At 44.3% G+C, this 19,567-nt stretch overlaps 1 long non-coding RNA gene across 1 annotated transcript in view; it reads left to right on the top strand.

The window, feature by feature from the left end:
- The window catches only part of LOC141103285 (uncharacterized), a 66,010-nt gene that overhangs the window by 135 nt on the left and 46,308 nt on the right, over positions 1 to 19,567 (top strand). The window lies entirely within an intron of this gene.

Here is a 19,567-nt window from a genome sequence, read left to right on the forward strand (position 1 = left end):
GGAAGTGGTTCAGTATTTAACTGCATGATGAAGGTATTATATCCGAATCTGAGAGAAGAGGTAGTGGTATTGAGTTATAAGAAGGGGGATGGGAAGGATATTCAAAATTGGAGGCCTATCTCATTGTTGTTAAATTCAGACTACAAGGTATTTGCAAAAATGGCAGTAAGGAGATTATCTAAGGTCATTAGTAGGATGGTTAGCGAGATGCAGACCTGTGCAGTGCCGGGTCGAATGATCTCAGAGAATTTAATTTTAGTTAGGGATTTAATTAATTTTTGTAAAGGTAGGAATAGTTCGATTATCCTGACATGTTTTGACCTAGAGAAGGCATATGATAAAGCAAATCATGGGTTTTTGTGGGAGGTTTTGAAGCAGGTGGGTATACCAGAGCAGCTCATTAATGTAATAAAAGGGTTGTATTGGAAGATCAGTAGTCAGGTTCTGGTTAATGGGAGTTTGGGGTGGGCTTTTTTGGTTAAATCTGGGGTGAGACAGGGGTGTCCCCTGTCCCCTATTCTTTTTTATTTGTTTTATTGATCCACTTTTAAGGATGATACAGAGGGATAAGGTGGTGAGGGGCTTTTTGGTGTCTGGGAGTGTGGGGAAAATTGTGAAATGTTTAGGTTATATGGATGAAGTGGTTGCAGTGTGTCAGTCGGTGGTGGGCGGGAATGAGCCTGTATTGGAATAAGTGTAGTTTGGGTGTGTATGGGAGGCAAGTGGAATGTGTGGATGATCAGATTGCGAAGGTTGAGGATGGAGTGAGGATTTTGGGTATTGTGTTTGACCATGGAATGAAAGGGGAAGCATGTTGGAATGGAGTGGGAGAAAAGATTGAAGTTGAGGTTTTGATGTCTAAGAAAATTGTCGATTTATGGGAAAGTTTTAGTAGTCAAGGCAGTAATCTTACCTTTAATGTTGTATGCAAGCAATATCTTCCCTCCTGGGGAGATAAGATTAAAATTAAAAAAGAGGAAAATTAACATATTGATTACTTTTTTATGGGGATTGAAAATGGAAAGAGTCAAGAGAATGTGTGTAGACGTGAATGTAATGGTGGGTTAGGTTTTCTGAATGTGAGTTTTTTGTTAATGCATTCTTAGTTTTGTGTGGTGAAAATTTTGAGGAATGGTGGAGTGTGTGCTAGGATGATATCTTTTCGGGTGGGAGGTTGTTTAGGAGATGGGGGTGGGTGGAAAGGGATTCAAGGCCTACATGGTGGCACGCGACTACTGGGTATTAGAATGGTTTAGGGTAGAGTTTAAGTTGGCAGATTTAGGAGAAGGGGAGCGGGATAAAGTGAAGGTGAGAAAGTGGTTGATAGAGAAGGAGTATGTGTGTAACCTTAAGGGAGTTAATTTGTCAGTGGCTGGGGAAGTATAGAAGAAAATGAGTGTATATGGGGTGACAAATGTGCAGAGACAGATATTATGGATGAGTTTGCATGAATGTCTAGCTAAAAGGCTATTTATGTAAAGGAGGGATTTGTGTGTGTCTGATATTTGTCCAGTAATGAATTGTGGGGGTGTAGAAGACAGTGAGCATGTGTTCTGGGGGGGTGGCGAAAGATGTGATTAATAGGAGTCAAGATCTGGTGAAAGAAATAACAGGAGTAAAGGTGAGTGAGTGGAAAATGATGATGTATGGCATGGGGAAACTGGAAAAAGATTAACAGAGAGTATTGTGGTTAGTGTTATGTGCATTAAAGGAAGTGTTGTGGGATGCACGCAACTTGTATGTATATAAAAAGGTTTCATTAGACAGTAAACAATGTATAGGATTATATCTAAGCAAGCTATACTTCTTATTCGTGTTGGATAAAAAGAAGGGTGTGGATGCTGAAGGCATCTGGAAGTTTAAAAAATGGAGGATATTGAATAAAAATTAAGTCTCTTCCACGATGATGTAAGACCTTGTTGGAGACAGTGAATGAGCGTCAAGCTGAATAGCCTCTCGATAGAGTTTTCTGAACTGGTGAAAAAAGAGTACATTTGGGTGTCCTTATCAAGTTTGTAGCACATGTATTTTACCTTTGTTATGTCTTTGCAAAACGTGTGTTTTCGAGCAAGTTTTTTTTTTTTACTTTTGTATTTTTTTAGGTGGGGATATTTTCCCCTGAAATATTTTTGATATTGTCAATTTGTGTCATTTGTAGGTTGTCCACTTTGATTTAACTGTCTGTGCTGCATTATTTAGCAAAATCTTTCTCAAGATGTTGTGACTGTTAAAATCCTTAATAGATATCCATTTATGAGAGCAGTCCTTTTAACTCCTGTTAATTTCCAATGCAAAATGGTCAGACCTCAAAAACCATATTCTGTTAGTGTCTTAAATTAACATGCATGTGAGGAGGCGCATGCGTGGCAGCTTCTAAGATGGCCACCGGCTTCTAGAGCTCCCCTCCACCGCTGCCCACAGATCGCCACCATAGCCATCAGAGCGGACCCCAGCACACCTCATAGGCATATTCGAGCGAGGGAGACCCCCGGGAACAAGCACAGCATAATGGCACACGTCCAGAGGAGCCTCTCAGGCCAGATGACCGCGGCGGCCGTCCCGGCCAGCTATGCAAAAAGGCCTGATCTCACAAGATCCATCATACCCCCAGCAGGGCAGGAATACTCCCGCTTCTACGAAACGTCCACCACCAGCGAGCCCTCTGCAACCTTCTTGGCTGAAGCAGAGTTCCAAACGCACCAAGGAAAATTTCCCAACTTGATGTTTTGGCCCCATCAGGATCAGGGCTCTGATCCGGAACTTCCCTTTTGTTTACCATGGTCCTGTGTTACTCTTTTCATTCTACTTATAACTTTCTCACCTCGAGGGTCCCTGGGCTTTGGGGACATACTACAATGGGGATCTTGACTGTGGTCATCCCCTCTGAAGAAATACACATGGAGAACGGCCTTTACTGCATGCCTTTTGGGACTGTGGGGGGGACAAAAAGCTTGTGCCCTCTGCAGGACACTGGCTCACACGAGTTGCTCAGGATAATATTGGGGGATTTATGTCTAGCTTAATATTCACATTAGTGAACATTTATGTGGGTCTTACCGGAGGGGAGGGGGGAAACAAATTTATATAATTTACCCTATCTGGATTAATCTCCCCCCAATTTAAATCATAGATATGGCAGCTTTGGCCTTCCGGACAGTGGGGAAAAGTCTAGCTCCCTGCTGCCCTGGGGGTCAGGGCTCTCGCTGTCTTGCTCTGTCCTCCAACCCCCCCCCCCCCCCGGGCTCTAGGGCGGAGGAGTGAGCCCCGGGGGGATGGTTGAGATTACAATTTCTCTGTTACGTTTCCTTTTACATTTAAGTTATTCATGTTTTTGGTTCGCTCTGACAGTTACATCATTGAAGATTTCCTTTTGACATCCGCCTTTCTTATAGATATGTACTACTGGTGGCATGGTAGAGGTGGTTCCAGTGCACCTCCATTAGGAACCAAGAGCGCAGTTAATGCCATTGGTTCTTTTACCGGTGCCCCAGGGATGGGACACCGGTCCTCTCAGGTTATAGGGTCAGGATGGGATCCCCCATCCTACCCTTGGAATTGGGGGGGCTAGGACAATATATTTGTTACTGAACGTTGACATAACACTTGTGCTTTCTCTCCTGCTCTTTCATCTCTTTTCTCTCCTTTCCCTCCCTTTTGCACTTGTACGCTCACAAGTTCCGGGTCCGGCTTCAATCTCTCCTTCCAGGTCTTGACAAGACTACTTCCACCACACTTGGGCTCTTGGGAGCCTCGACCGTCATCTGGCACGGTAAGATCTTTAACGCAATCCTGACCTCACCTCTCATATATAATGGCTAATCCTCCCACTAGGAAGCATACTCTTAAAATCATATCTCAATCACGCTCAGGGACTCCCCCGTTAAACGCAGAAAACTTTTTCAGCTTTACAAATCCATGCACACAGATGTCCTCTTCCTCCAAGAGACTCACTTCCCCACATCTTACCAACTCACATTTCTTCACCAGCACTTCCCACAATTTTTCCTCGCCTCTGCACATAACAAAACAAAGGGCATTGCCATTTGCTTCGCCAAACACATTAACATTGCTCAATCAGAAACTGTGTTGGACCCCCTGGGCCATTTCATTTTAGTCTCAGGGACCATTGATGGAGAGTTATATACTTTTGTCTCTTACTACTCTCCCAACAAGGGTCAGGAAGTTTTTTTTGACTCCTTATTGCATAAACTCCAACCGCATCTTAAGGGCACAATCTTTATTGGTGGGGACTCCAACACAGCATTTGATTTCTCCTTGGACAAGATTGGTGCTGGTATCCCTAAGCCTAAACGCCCTTCCAGACAAAGTGCTAAAATAGCGAAACTTCTTCATGAAATGGGATTAATAGACATTTTGAGGGAGACTCACCCACATTCTAAAGATTACACACATTACTCAGCTCCCCATGGTTCCTATGCCAGGATAGACCACATCTTCACTAGACCCCCTACGATCCCTTTGGTTTTGAATTCCAAGATAGTGGACACCTCCCTATCGACCACTCGATGGTCACGCTACTAACTTAAAGAGCCTCGGAACGTACTAACCCCCCATGATGGCGTCTACAGGAATCTTTATTAAGTGACCCCATACAGTGTACCATCATAGAAGGAGCCATCAAGGAATACTTTGATATAAATTCCATAAGTGATGTTTCCCCTGAGATGGTGTGGGCTGCACACAAGTCAGTAATCAGGGGGAAACTAATCCAAATTACAGCCCAGCTTAGGTCACAACACAGAGCGGACATGATTAAACTCACAGCGGATTTCAAGTCCCTCTCAAGAGCCCACAAGCTAAACCCTTCCCCAGAATTGTTAGACAAACTGGATAAAGCTCGGGCACTGCTAAACCTGAACCTCACTACAACAGCTGAAAAACAACTCAGATGGTCGGGGGCTAAATTCTAATCCCAAAAGGACAAGATTGGCTCGAAACTTGTGGTTAAGCTCAGCCCCAAACCCAGATCATTAGCCTTTCCAAAAGTGAAGCTACAATCCGGGGAACTGTCTCAGAACCCTGCTAAAATAATGGAAGCTTTCCTCCAATACTACGGGGAACTTTATAAACGGCGACCCCCTCATTTAGCGAAGCCACAGCAGGAATTCTTGAACTCCATTTTATTGCCCTCCCTCTCTAAGGAACACAGTGACTTACTTGAAAGTCCTTTCTCAGTCAGAAGTTCTAGATACGATTAATTCTCTAAAACTAGGTTCTGCTCCAGGCCCGGACGGACTCTCCATGGGGTACTATAAAAAGTTTGTACCTACACTAGCCCCACACCTTTCCAAATTCTTTAAATTCCTTAGAGAGGGTTCTCCATTAGGATCAGACCTATGTCTCAATGATCCCCAAACAAGAGAGACCCCAGTGAGGTCTTTAATCAATAATGATATTAAGATCCTAACAAAAATTTTGGCGAACAGGGTGTCAAGCTTCATTCCCTCTTATATTCATAGAGACCAGGTGGGTTTTATCCCTGGACGGCAAAGTACAGACCAGATTAGGACAATTGACATTATATCCCTTTTACAATCTCACTGGGACGGTAGCCCCCCTCAAAAAGGATTCCTCTTATCAATTGACCTACATAAGGCCTTTGATTCCATAGACTGGACATACTTGTTTGACATGCTACAAAAATGGTTTTGGTCCATACTGCCTAAATCTGATTTGCTCCCTGTACTCCAACCCGACAGCACAGGTACGTCTGCTGGGTAGATACTCGACTTCGTTCCCTATAGGCAGGGGCACCAGACAGAGGTGTCCACTATCCCCCCTCCTATTTGCAATAGCTATAGAAACCCTGTCCATAGCTATTAGATCAAACCCAGACATTAAAGGGGTACAGTGCGGAGATCAGGAACATAAATGCGCACTCTATGCTGATGACCTCATACTGTATATTACCTCCCCACTTATCTCCATTCCAGGGATATACAAAGTTCTAACCGCGTTCAGTGCAGTGTCAGGTCTGACGGTTAATATGAATAAATCCACCGCGCTAAATGTTACTGTACCTTCCGGTCTCCTTTCACAATTCACTAGTAATTTTGACTTCCCCTGGGCCCAGAGGACCATCCGATATCTTGGAACCAACCTCACAGCGGATATCAGTAGCCTCTTCAAAGCTAATTATCCCCCCATGATTTATAAATGCAGGGGGGAACTTGATAAATAGGGATGAGCTTTGAGTTCGAGTCGAACTCATGTTCGACTCGAACATTGGCTGTTCGCAAGTTCACCGAACAGCGAACAATTTGGGGTGTTCGCGGCAAATTCGAATGCCGCGGAACACCCTTTAAAAGTCTTTAAAAGTCTATGGGAGAAATCAAAAGTGCTAATTTTAAAGGCTAATATGCAAGTTATTGTCATAAAAAGTGTTTGGGGACCTGGGTCCTGCCCCAGGGGACATGGATCAATGCAAAAAAAAGTTTTAAAAACGGCCTTTTTTTCAGGAGCAGTGATTTTAATAATACTTAAAGTCAATCAATAAAAGTGTAATATCCCTTTAAATTTCGTACCTGGGGGGTGTCTATAGTGTGCCTGTAAAGGGGCGCATGTTTCCTGTGTTTAGAACAGTCTGACAGCAAAATGACATTTTGAAGGAAAAAACTCATTTAAAACTACCCGCGGCTATTGCATTGCCGACAATACACATAGAAGTTCATTGATAAAAACGGCATGGGAATTCCCCAAAGGGGAACCCCGACCCTTCAGGTCTGGTATGGATTTTAAGGGGAACCCCGCGCCAAAAAAAAAAAAAAAAAACGGCGTGGGGTCCCCCCAAAAATCCATACCAGACCCTTATCCGAGCACGCAACCTGGCAGGCCGCAGGAAAAGAGGGGGGGACAAGAGTGCGGCCCCCCCTCCCTCCTGAACCGTACCAGGCCACATGCCCTCAACATTGGGAGGGTGCTTTGGGGTAGCCCCCCAAAACACCTTGTCCCCATGTTGATGAGGACAAGGGCCTCATCCCCACAACCCTGGCCGGTGGTTGTGGGGGTCTGCGGGCGGGGGGCTTATCGGAATCTGGAAGCCCCCTTTAACAAGGTGACCCCCAGATCCTGGCCCCCCCCCTGTGTGAAATGGTAAGGGGGTACATAAGTACCCCTACCATTTCACGAAAAAAGTGTCAAAAATGTTAAAAATGACAAGAGACAGTTTTTGACAATTCCTTTATTTAAATGCTTCTTCTTTCTTCTATCTTCCTTCATCTTCTGGTTCTTCTGGCTCTTCTGGTTCTTCTGGTTCTTCCTCCGGCGTTCTCGTCCAGCATCTCCTCCGCGGCGTCTTCTGTCTTCTTCTCCTCGGGCCGCTCCGCACCCATGGCATGGGGGGGAGGCTCCCGCTCTTCTCTTCTTCTCTTCTTCTCTTCTTCTCTTCTTCTCTTCTTCTCTTCTTCTTCATTTTCTTCTCCGGGCCGCTCCGCAATCCATGCTGGCATGGAGGGAGGCTCCCGCTGTGTGACGGCGCTCCTCGTCTGACAGTTCTTAAATAACGGGGGGCGGGGCCACCCGGTGACCCCGCCCCCCTCTGACGCACGGTGACTTGACGGGACTTCCCTGTGGCATTCCCCGTGACGTCACAGGGAAGTCCCGTCAAGTCACCGTGCGTCAGAGGGGGGCGGGGTCACCGGGTGGCCCCCCCCCCTTATTTAAGAACTGTCAGACGAGGAGCGCCGTCACACAGCGGGAGCCTCCCTCCATGCCAGCATGGATTGCGGAGCGGCCCGGAGAAGAAAATGAAGAAGAAGAGAAGAAGAGAAGAAAAGAAGAAAAGAAGAAAAGAAGAAGAGAAGAAGAGAAGAGCGGGAGCCTCCCCCCCATGCCATGGGTGCAGAGCGGCCCGAGGAGAAGAAGACAGAAGACGCCGCGGAGGAGATGCTGGACGAAAACGCCGGAGGAAGAACCAGAAGAACCAGAAGAGCCAGAAGAACCAGAAGATGAAGGAAGATAGAAGAAAGAAGAAGCATTTAAATAAAGGAATTGTCAAAAACTGTCTCTTGTCATTTTTAACATTTTTGACACTTTTTTTGTGAAATGGTAGGGGTACTTATGTACCCCCTTACCATTTCACACAGGGGGGGGGCCGGGATCTGGGGGTCACCTTGTTAAAGGGGGCTTCCAGATTCCGATAAGCCCCCCGCCCGCAGACCCCCACAACCACCGGCCAGGGTTGTGGGGATGAGGCCCTTGTCCTCATCAACATGGGGACAAGGTGTTTTGGGGGGCTACCCCAAAGCACCCTCCCAATGTTGAGGGCATGTGGCCTGGTACGGTTCAGGAGGGAGGGGGGCCGCACTCTCGTCCCCCCCTCTTTTCCTGCGGCCTGCCAGGTTGCGTGCTCGGATAAGGGTCTGGTATGGATTTTTGGGGGGACCCCACGCCGTTTTTTTTTTTTTTTTTTGGCGCGGGGTTCCCCTTAAAATCCATACCAGACCTGAAGGGCCTGGTATGGAATTTAGGGGGACCCCCACGTCATTTTTTTTTTTTTATTTTGGTTCGGGGTTCCCCTTTGGGGAATTCCCATGCCGTTTTTATCAATGAACTTCTATGTGTATTGTCGGCAATGCAATAGCCGCGGGTAGTTTTAAATGAGTTTTTTCCTTCAAAATGTCATTTTGCTGTCAGACTGTTCTAAACACAGGAAACATGCGCCCCTTTACAGGCACACTATAGACACCCCCCAGGTACGAAATTTAAAGGGATATTACACTTTTATTGTTTGACTTTAAGCATTATTAAAATCACTGCTCCTGAAAAAACGGCCGTTTTTAAAACTTTTTTTTGCATTGATCCATGTCCCCTGGGGCAGGACCCAGGTCCCCAAACACTTTTTATGACAATAACTTGCATATAAGCCTTGAAAATTAGCACTTTTGATTATTCATGTTCGTGTCCCATAGACTTTAACGGTGTTCGCATGTTCGAACGAACTTTTTTCCTGTTCGCATGTTCTGGTGCGAACCGAACAGGGGGGTGTTCGGCTCATCCCTATTGATAAATGGTCTGAATGTGGTCTATCCTGGCTGGGAAGGGTACACGCTTTGAAAATGACACTTCTTCCACGCCTCCTGTATTTATTCCGCTCCCTTCCAATCCCACTCAAGAAAAGTTTCCTCCGCAAACTACAGTCGTAAATTATGCGCTTTGTCTGGGGAAAGAAGGGATACAGATGCCCGTCCAGCATCCTTCTTCGCCTTAAATCTCAGGGCGGACTGGGACTACCAGAGCTTTGGGGATACTACCAGGCTGCTCAATTGGCTCAAATATCAATGATAATGATTCTCTAAGGGTCCAAAAACCAGACTGGCTCTCTATAGAAAGAAGAGTGACGCCTCTTCACACCCTTGACTACCTTCTGTGGTGTGACCCATAAATCAGACCAGCCATAATGGCTCCCACCCTGTCACACTCCATATCACTCAGTACCAAGCTATTCAGACAAACTATCCTGACCTCTCCTCTAAAACCTCTATCACATATTTTTAATAATGCTGACTTCCCCCTGGGTGTAAACATACAAGCATTTAGATGGTGGACTGATAAAGGTCTCTATCTAATCAGTCACTTCCTTACCCTAACTGGCCCACTAACCTTATCTCACTGTAAGAAAAAACTCGACATGCTGGACTCGGTAAATTTTAGATTCACCCAAATTTCACATTTTCTACATACTATTTGGTGTAACAATTCGAAACCTCCACCGATAACCCCCTACAAACACTGGTGCTCGAATATCCAGGACCAGAAAGGGGGCATCTCCTTGATTTATACGGTGCTTATGACAAAGCCCGACACACCAGTATATGCGAAGACCTGGGAGGAGGATACAGGCCGAACGTGGACATCAGCAGAATGGTACAGATCCTGGACTCGCTCCTTCAAAGGTATCTGCAATATCTCTCTTATAGAAGCCAGCCTAAAGGTTATGTCAAGGTGGTACTATGTTCCTGCCAGATTAGCAATGATTTTCTCTGGAACATCCCCTCTATGCTTTAGAGGTTATTCGCTCCAGGGCTCAATGATTCACACTTGGTGGACCTGTCCGCGTATCAGAACTTTTTGGCAGAAAATCTTCCGAATTATCAGTAACTTATTTAAAACATCAGTAGCCCCCAACATACATATAGCTCTCCTTAATCAGAATGTTCCTGGTTTGCCTAAACACTCACAAGTACTGTCCTATTTTATTCTGTTAGGAGCTAAAATTACCATTGCTAAATGTTGGAAAAAGCCCACTGTATCCCTCAAGAGTTGTGTTAGAAAAATTTTGTGGATTATGTCTCAGGAGCATTTAGTAGCAAAACTCAATGGGCCTCACTTCAGAACATTAATCTCATGCCTGGAATGACAGCAGGAGCAGATATTAACACCTCCCTGATTCAACCTCATCCTTATTCCTCTCCCTCCTCCCCCTCTTCTTTTCCTACGTTTTCTTTCTTCCTCCTTGGGACTCTCTTGTCCCTTACATTTCTGTAGCATATAGGGTTCTGCAGTTCTCCCTCAGGGGAAGATTGTGAAGAACTTTTACGGGTTGGCCGGGGGTTCCTTGCCCCTCCCGCAACTAAGTTATCTCCCACCCTTTGGGTTGTACTACAATTTGGAGGGCACTTCCTTTATTGCCTTCCACTACTTCTCCAGTGACAGCCTCTGGGGGAATGGAAGTGGACTCTGGGGGGGTCACTGCACACACCTTCAGGAAGATCCCATTGGGCGTACCGGTTAGTCCATAACTGGCATTACGGAGGTGGTTTTGGGCCCCTAGGGCAGTTTCTTCATTAACATAGCTCTTCTTGTCAAAAAGCACATCTTGCAATATAGATTTATAGTGTACCTTAGCCTGTAGCTATACCTCAACATTCTTTTTCAGTTACTCATGATGATATTGTTTCAGTACTCGATATGTATGAATCCATTGTTTACATATATATGTGATCCTACACTGTTCATCATATAAAAATCAATAAAAATATTTAAAATAAAATTAACATGCATGTGTTTTTTTCTTACCTTGCTCTTTTCCAAGTCCTGTTTTTGTTGACCAATAAAACTTGTAGCAATTGTTTGTTTTATGTGTTTTCCTTTTCATGCAACCAATTTCCCAGCTGCAGCTTAGCTAGGCTGATTGGCATGGCAAATCAAAAAAAAGTGTGATTTGTCTAAAAGTTACTTTCCTGGTGCCTTCATGGTAGCATATGCATGGATTGTGCGTATGCTGCCATGGATACGCAACAGGAAAGGAAAATTAGAGAGGTAAGTTCAATTTTCCATTTTTAGCACAGTGGTTCTCAGCCTTAGTCCTCAAGTACCCCCGACAGGACATGTTTTGTGAATTTATCTTATCTAAAATAGCTGTTCAAAATACCAAGCCATTGACTGTGATTTAAAGCACCTGGGCAAGATGAAGGAAAACCTGCAAACATGGCCTGTTGGGGGTACTTGAGGACAGGGTTGAGAACCACTGATTTAGAGCATTGCGCTAAAATCAAGCTCCAGACAATCCTATTCTAATTGTGGGCATTTGAGGGAAACTAAGTGAGTGTTAGAACCCCTGCTTGTGTTTTTTTTTTTAGGTTGGGCTTTGTGTCCCGTTTCTTAAAATTGGCTTCACTTCCTGTCATATAGCCAAACAGGAAGTGAGGGGAAAACCCTACCAATATCTTTCCTTGGGGACACACAGGTCAATCTAACTAGTGTCCCCACTAGGCAAATTGCACTCTAGCACTTTGTTGTGTACACCCCACATTATTATAATAATATACAAATAATTCAGTTTCACCGTGCCCATAATCTCAGACTTACCATGCCCATAATCCCAGCCTCACCGTTCCCATAATGCAGTCTCACCGTGCCTATAATCACAGCCTTGCCATGCCTATAATGGCAGCCTCACCGTGCCCATAATGCAGTCTCATCCTGCCCATAATTGCAGCCTCACTGTAGTCAGTGCCTGTGCCTGGATTACACAGTCTGCGGGCATCTCCCGCTGTGTGTTTTGGAGCTGAGTGTGAAAACTTTGGCCGCTCTGTGAGAAAAGTCCCGCCCTCCTCCTAGATCAGCTTGTGTGATAGACAGAACACTGCGTCTATCACACAAGCTGATCTAGGAGGAGGGCGGGACTTTTTTACAGCGCGGCCAAAGTTTTCACTCAGCTCGGAGACACACAGCGGGAGATGCCCGCAGACTGTGTATGACATATAGTGGAGGAGGAGGAGGGAGCGGAGCGCTGTGCTGCAGCCACAGCTCGGCCCAAAGCGGCCTCAGGGCAGGCAGCCTACTGATCAAAAAAAATTAATGATTAATCGAGGAATTCATTGTTAATTTCCGCAGCCCTAATATAAATAAATATATATATATATATATATATATATATATATATATATATATATATATATATATATATATATATATATATATATATATATATATATATATACACTGCATACAGTTTAGCTATATCTCACTGCAGGCCTTTCCTGGCGTACTGTATCTAATATACTTCTGGCAGGCAGGTTATGCTGCAGTGTATTTAATATATATATCTATATATCTTATCCAATTTAGCTATATCTATATATCTTATCCAATTTAGCTATATCTATATATCTTATCCAGTTTAGCTATATCTATATCTTATCCAGTTTAGCTATATCTATATCTTATCCAGTTTAGCTATATCTATATCTTATCCAGTTTAGCTATATCTATATCGTATCCAGTTTAGCTATATCTATATCTATATCTTATCCAGTTTAGCTATATCTATATCGTATCCAGTTTAGCTATATCTATATCGTATCCAGTTTAGCTATATCTGACTGCAGGCCATTCCTGGTGTACTGTTTCTAATATACTTCAGGCAGTGTACACAGTATACAGTGCTGTGCACCCATTGTGCAGTTGCTCGAACTTTTCTGGTGGTCAATACAGTACACCCATAGTTATTACACTTCTGTTGGTGCACCCCTAGTGCAGTTGCTACTACTTTCCTGGTGGTGTACACAATACATACAGTGCACCCATAGTTATTAACTTCTGTTGGTGTACACAGTACCGTGCACCCCTAGTGCAGTTGCTACTACTTTCCTGGTGGTGTACACAATACATACAGTGCACCCATAGTTATTAACTTCTGTTGGTGTACACAGTACCGTGCACCCCTAGTGCAGTTGCTACTACTTTCCTGGTGGTGTACACAATACATACAGTGCACCCATAGTTATTAACTTCTGTTGGTGTACACAGTACCGTGCACCCCTAGTGCAGTTGCTACTACTTTCCTGGTGGTGTACACAATACATACAGTGCACCCATAGTTATTAACTTCTGTTGGTGTACACAGTACCGTGCACCCCTAGTGCAGTTGCTACTACTTTCCTGGTGGTGTACACAATACATACAGTGCACCCATAGTTATTAACTTCTGTTGGTGTACACAGTACCGTGCACCCCTAGTGCAGTTGCTACTACTTTCCTGGTGGTGTACACAATACATACAGTGCACCCATAGTTGTTGTTAAACTTCTGTTGGTGTACACAGTACTGTGCACCCCTAGTGCAGTTACTACTACTTTCCTGGTGGTGTACACAATACAGTGTAGTGTTCTTTGATAAACAAAATTTACAGCATGTCCGGAAGGCCACCAAGGTAAGGCAGACGCTCGCAGGTCACTAAAAGAGGGCAAGCAGGCTACAGTCGACAGTGCTGGTCGTGGACACGGTGCATCCTCAGCATGTGGCCGTGGGGCACGCTTGTCCTTTTTACCTGCAGCTGGCCATGTATTTGAGCCACAACATGCAGAAGAATTAGTGGAATGGATAACAAAGCCCTCCTCATCCTCCTCATCCACTGTCACCCAGGCTCATAGTAGTTTGCCTGCCAATGCAGCTGCCAAAGTGGCCTATTCCATTGGCTCCATGTCAACAGTTACTCCTTCCCTAGCACCACCATCATGCACGGAGGATTCCCCCAAACTATTCGACAACAGTGTTGGGTACATGCTGCAGGAGGATGCTCAGCGATTTGAAGGCTCCGATGATGGTACTTAGGTTGAGGAAGGGAGTAACGTCAGCCTAGAGAGAGAGGGGTGCCCAAGAAGGTCAAGAAACTGGCAGTTATGTTCCTCCACATGCAGCATACTGCCAAATTTTCTCCAGTGATGAAGAGGGAGGGGATGATGTGGTCACTGACTCAACTTGGGTCCCTAATAAAAGAGAGGAGGAGGTACATCTCCAATGAGGTAGGATGCCCTCCAGGGGGCAGCTTAAGGGCAGCCACCCTATTGCACCACACCGCAGAGCTAAGCAGGTGACTCCCCACATATTTTGAAAAGTTGGTGTGGTGTGGGCCTTTTTTGACACGTGCGCAGCAGATCGCACCATTGCTGTTTGCAACATTTGTCTGAAGCGTATCAAGCGTGGCCAAAACAGCAGCCGCTTGGGCACCACATGCTTGACCAGGCAAGGCGGACCTCTCCTTGCCCCAAATCAGCTGGGTTCTCCAACTCCACTATACCTCCAGTCCTCTCAGAAAACTGCACTGAGAGGAATGAAGGTATAGCAATAGGTGTCCCAAGTACTTGCAGCCAATCTGCTATCAGTACACCTCCATCTGATTTTAGCAGGCAAATTTCCCTACCCCAGTTGCTAAACCGTCGAAAGAAATTCGGTCCCAACCATCCACATGCTCAGCGTCTGAATGCTAGTCTGGCAAATTTGCTAGCACTGCAACTGCTGCCTTTTCAGCTGGTAGACTCTGCCCCCTTTCGTAAATTTGTGGAATGTGCAGTACCTCAGTGGCAGGTTCCCAAACACCGTTTCTTTTCACGGAAGGCCATTGCGGCTCTCTACCTGCATGTGGAAGACAATGTCTTGGCCTCGTTGGACAGGGTGCATATTACTGCTGACTCATGGTCCAGCAGGCATGGACAGGGACACCACGCCTCCAAAATGCTAGTGTTGATTCTGCTACAGCTCTCTCCTCCACCCCCTCCTCTTCTTCTTCCTCTATGGCCTCTTCCTCTGCAGATTTCTCCTCCGAACCAACGGTGCTCCATAGGCGTTTAAGGGGCTATGCAAGCACTCAGGCAAAAAGATGCCATGCAGTGCTTGAGTTGGTCTTCTTAGGGGACAGGAGCCACACTGGGGCAGAGATTCTGTCAGCTCTGCAGGGGCAGGCTCAGAGGTGGTTGATGCCACGCCAGCTTCAGCCAGGAATGGTTGTATGCAACAATGGCACCAACCTCCTCTCCACCCTCCGACAGGGACACTTGACCCATGTTCCCTGTTTGGCTCATGTCCTGAATTTGGTGCAACGGTTCTTGAGCAGGTACCCAGGCTTACAGGATCTCCTGAGGCAGGCCAGAAAAGTCTGTGGTCATTTCCACCGGTCATATAATGCCAGTGCTTGGCTGGCTGACATTCAAAGAGAATGCCACCTGCCCAAGAACTGCCTCATTTGTGACATGCCCACCAGGTGGAACTCAATGTTGGCAATGCTGCAGTGGCTGCACACGCAGCAGAGGGCCATCAATGAGTACCTGTGTGAGTATGGGACCAGGACAGGGTCAGGGGAGCTTGGTTTTTTTTTCGCCACGCCAGTGACTACTGATCAAGGATGCATGTTTAACAGGGGCGCGTAATTAGAATTTTTGATCTAATATTTCACAGTAGGGCCTGTTCCTGCGCTCAACAAAAGTATCTGTGAGGCTTTACAGTGTTGTGCCACCACCACCGCCTAAGGCCCAATTTTTCTGCCCCTGTTTAACCTCCCTGACGGTATTCCCGAGTGTGGCTCGGGTTTAAATTTCAGCACAAATAGCGGTAACCCCAAGCCACACTCGGGATTACATTGCAGGATCCTGGTGCGGCGTTACTTACCTTGTTCCCAGGATTCTGCGTTGTCCCCCGCTGTGTCTGCAGGCTCTGTCTCCTCCGAAGCCTCTCCGTGCCAGGCTCCGTTCCCTGCGAGCGTCGCGACGCACGGGGGCGGAGCCTGGCGGCAAATTCAAAAAAATTTACAAACCATAACAGTACTGTAATATTACAGTACTGTATGAAATTATTTCACATCCCATTTGTCCCCAGTGCTTTGGCCCATGCCCTGCATGCAGTTTTATGTTATATATACTGTACTTTCTGCCTGGAAACTGGAGATTGTCCATAGCAACCAAAAAGTGTCCCTTTACATCAAAAGTGGCTTTAGACCAGCTAGAAAACAGTGATAGTAAATTAGAACACTTGCAGAATTGAGTGATAGTGAATCGTGGGGAAATATATTTTATTATTATTATTTTTTTTAATTGATATTTATTTATTATATTTTAATTTATGTTTTTGTGTTTCAAACTTCATCATACCCGGGATATCTACTAGACTCTTGTTTGGACAGATTTAAGTGTGTTATTGTTAAGAATTACAGGCCTACAATATAAAACGCCAAATTTCCATGCAAAATAATTGTACCGCTTTCAGCACCTAAAATCCGAAATAATCATACCGCCAGGGAGGTTAACAGGGATGTGTAATTACAATTTTTGATCTAATATTTCACAGCAGGGCCCGTTCCTGTGCTAAACAAAAGTATCTGTGAGGCTTTACAGTGTTGCGCCACCACCACCATCGCCTAAGGCCCAATTTTTATGCCCCTGTCTAACAGGGGCATGTAATTAGAATTTTTGATCTAATATTTCACAGCAGGACCTGTTACTGTGCTCAACAAATGTATCTGTGAGGCTTTACAGTATTGTGCCACCACCACCGCCTAAGGCCCAATTTTTATGCCACTGTTTAACAGGGGGGCGTAATTACAATTTTTGATCTAATATTTCACAGCAGGACCTGTTCCTGTGCTCAACAAAAGTATCTGTGAGGCATTACAGTGTTGTGCCACCACCACCACCACAGCAGGGCCCGTTCCAGCGCCCACCAAGAGTAACTGTGAGGGCTTACAGTGTTCTGGTACCACCAACACCTAAGGCCCAATTTTCCGCAGAGTGTATAGGGCAGGCCGTATAGTATATACAGGCGGTTCCCTAGTTTCAAACATCCGACTTACAAACGACTCCTACTTACAAACGGAGGGAGACAACAGGAAGTGAGAGGAAATCTACCCCTAGGAAGGGAAATTCTCTCCTGTAAGAGTTAATATGGGAAAAAGGTGTCTCCACTGATGCTTTATCACCAATCCTTGTTTCTACAACAACCCAAAATTTTCAAAATCCAATTCTCATTGGGACAGAAAGTGAGGTGAAATCTTCTGAACAGGGGCACAGACAGCAAAACAAATGTTACAGGGGTGATGATAACCTTTCCCTATGTTATCCAAAAAGCTTAAAAATAGTTTTTTTGGCTGGAGCTATACTTAGAAAATGTACCTGTTCCAAATTACAAACAGATTCAACTTAAGAACAAATCTACAGTCCCTATCTTGTTTGTAACCCGGGGACCGCCTGTATACTGCTGCTGTTCAGAGTATATATGGCCTGGGGGCCCCACGCCTTTTTTTTAAATTTGGGTGCGGGGTTCACCTTAATATCCATACCAGACCCAAAGGGCCTGGTAATGAGCTTATAGCCGCAAGCAGTTTTAGATGACTTTTTTTTCCCTTAAAAATGTCATTTTGTGCAGGGACTGTTCTAAACAGGGGAAAATGTGCCACTTTACAGGCATACTATAGACACCCCCCAGGCACGATATTTAAAGGAATATTTAACTTTTATTGTTTCACTTTAAGCATTATTAAAATCACTGCTCCCGAAAAAACGTCCTTTTTAAAACTTTTTTTGCATTGATTCATGTGTTCTGGGGCAGGACCCGGTCCCCAATACTTTTTATGACAATAACTTGCATATTAGACATTAAAATTAGCACTTTTGATTTTTCACGTTCGAGTCCCATAGACTTTAACGGGGTTCGCGTGTTCGCACAAATTTTTGGTCTGTTCGCATGTTCTGCCGCAAACCGAACCGGGGGTGGGGGGTATTCGGCTCATCCCTACTAGAGAGTAGAATTTTTTATCAAATCTCTCAATAGTGCTTTTTGGAATTTTTCTATACCAGGCTTGGTTCTGGAGGATTTTATAGCCTTATATTGATCATTGGTCATTATGACTATATTACCCCCCATCTGATGGCTTTATAGTTAATCCATATTGATCCTTGAGAGATTGTAATGCAATCTTCTCTTCTCTAGTTAGATTACTTTTAAGTCCGTACTTCTTTTTCAAACTTTTTTAATGTCTGCACTTACTAGATTGACAAAGGTTGCAAGGTTTGGATTATCAGAGAATGAGGGGAATTTATCAGATTGTTTTTTAAAAGTAAGTGAGCGAATTTCTGGTACAACTTTAGTTTCAACATGCTGCACTAACAGCGCCTCAATATGCGCAGTGTCAATGAGATCCGTTGGATCCGAGTCCTCCAAGAGTCTCAGTAAATTATCAAGTGCCTCATCAGTTTGTGCAGTGTCAGATGTTTGTGGTACGGTATTCTAATGCCGCGTACACATGGTCCGACTTTTTGACTGGACTTGTCCGACGGACGCCGACGGACCAAATCCGGCAGACAATCCGATTGTGTGTGGGCTTCACCGGGCTTTCAGCTGACTTTTCCAGCAGCAAATCTGACGGACTTTAGATTTGGAACTTGCTTCAAATCTTTATGTCGTAACTCCGCCGGACCCAGAAATCTGCTCGTCTGTATGCTAGTTTGGCGGACAAAAAAAACAACGCATGCTCAGAAGCAAATACTAAACGGAAGCACTCGGTCTAGTAAAACTAGTGTTCGTATTGTAGGTAGCACATTCCTCACGCTGCAAATTCTGTGATCGTTGAATGCAGCACATTAATTGTCTTCTTTAATAATGCTATAAGAACGAAGATGTTTTGCTGTTCCTATTCACACAGAGTTATCCCAAACTGATTTCTGGATTATTTCTCTTGATCTCATGAATGATATTGTGTTTCTTTTCAAAGCCATATCTCCATACTAATGTTTACACAATTTTTTTTTTTTTTTTTGAGTCATCTTTTATTTTTGATTTCATCAAGATTTTTTGTTATGATTATTGGCAAAATTATTTTATCTTTATCTCCATATTTTTTGGTTTGTAAAGTTACCACAAAGAGCCATTTAGTATTTTGTTGTTTTTTTTGTAGTTCTTAAATTTACCACAAATAGTTTTTTTTTTTTAATGTTTTTTTGGTAAAGTTACCACAAAGAACCATTACTTTTGGAAATGTTTAATTTTTGTTTGTATATAAAGTTCACACACAGAACCATTTTTGGTTATCTATTTTTTTTATTTATTTTGGTAAAGTTACCACAAGAACATTATATTTTTGTTAAGTGTTTTTGCAACCTCAAGGAGGTTTTTGTCCCTTGTTAATGTGACATTGTCTCTAAATAAATGATGTTAATTAAAACACATAAAGACTTTTCATAAACTAAAATATCCATTTATTCATGGTAAAGAAAATAAAGAGGAAGTCAACGCTGGCAAAAGTCTGTGGAAAAGAAAATTGGGATCTGGAGGAGTCCAT

Source organism: Aquarana catesbeiana, linkage group LG07 (genome assembly GCF_042186555.1).
Source record: "Aquarana catesbeiana isolate 2022-GZ linkage group LG07, ASM4218655v1, whole genome shotgun sequence".
NCBI lineage: Eukaryota > Metazoa > Chordata > Amphibia > Anura > Ranidae > Aquarana > Aquarana catesbeiana.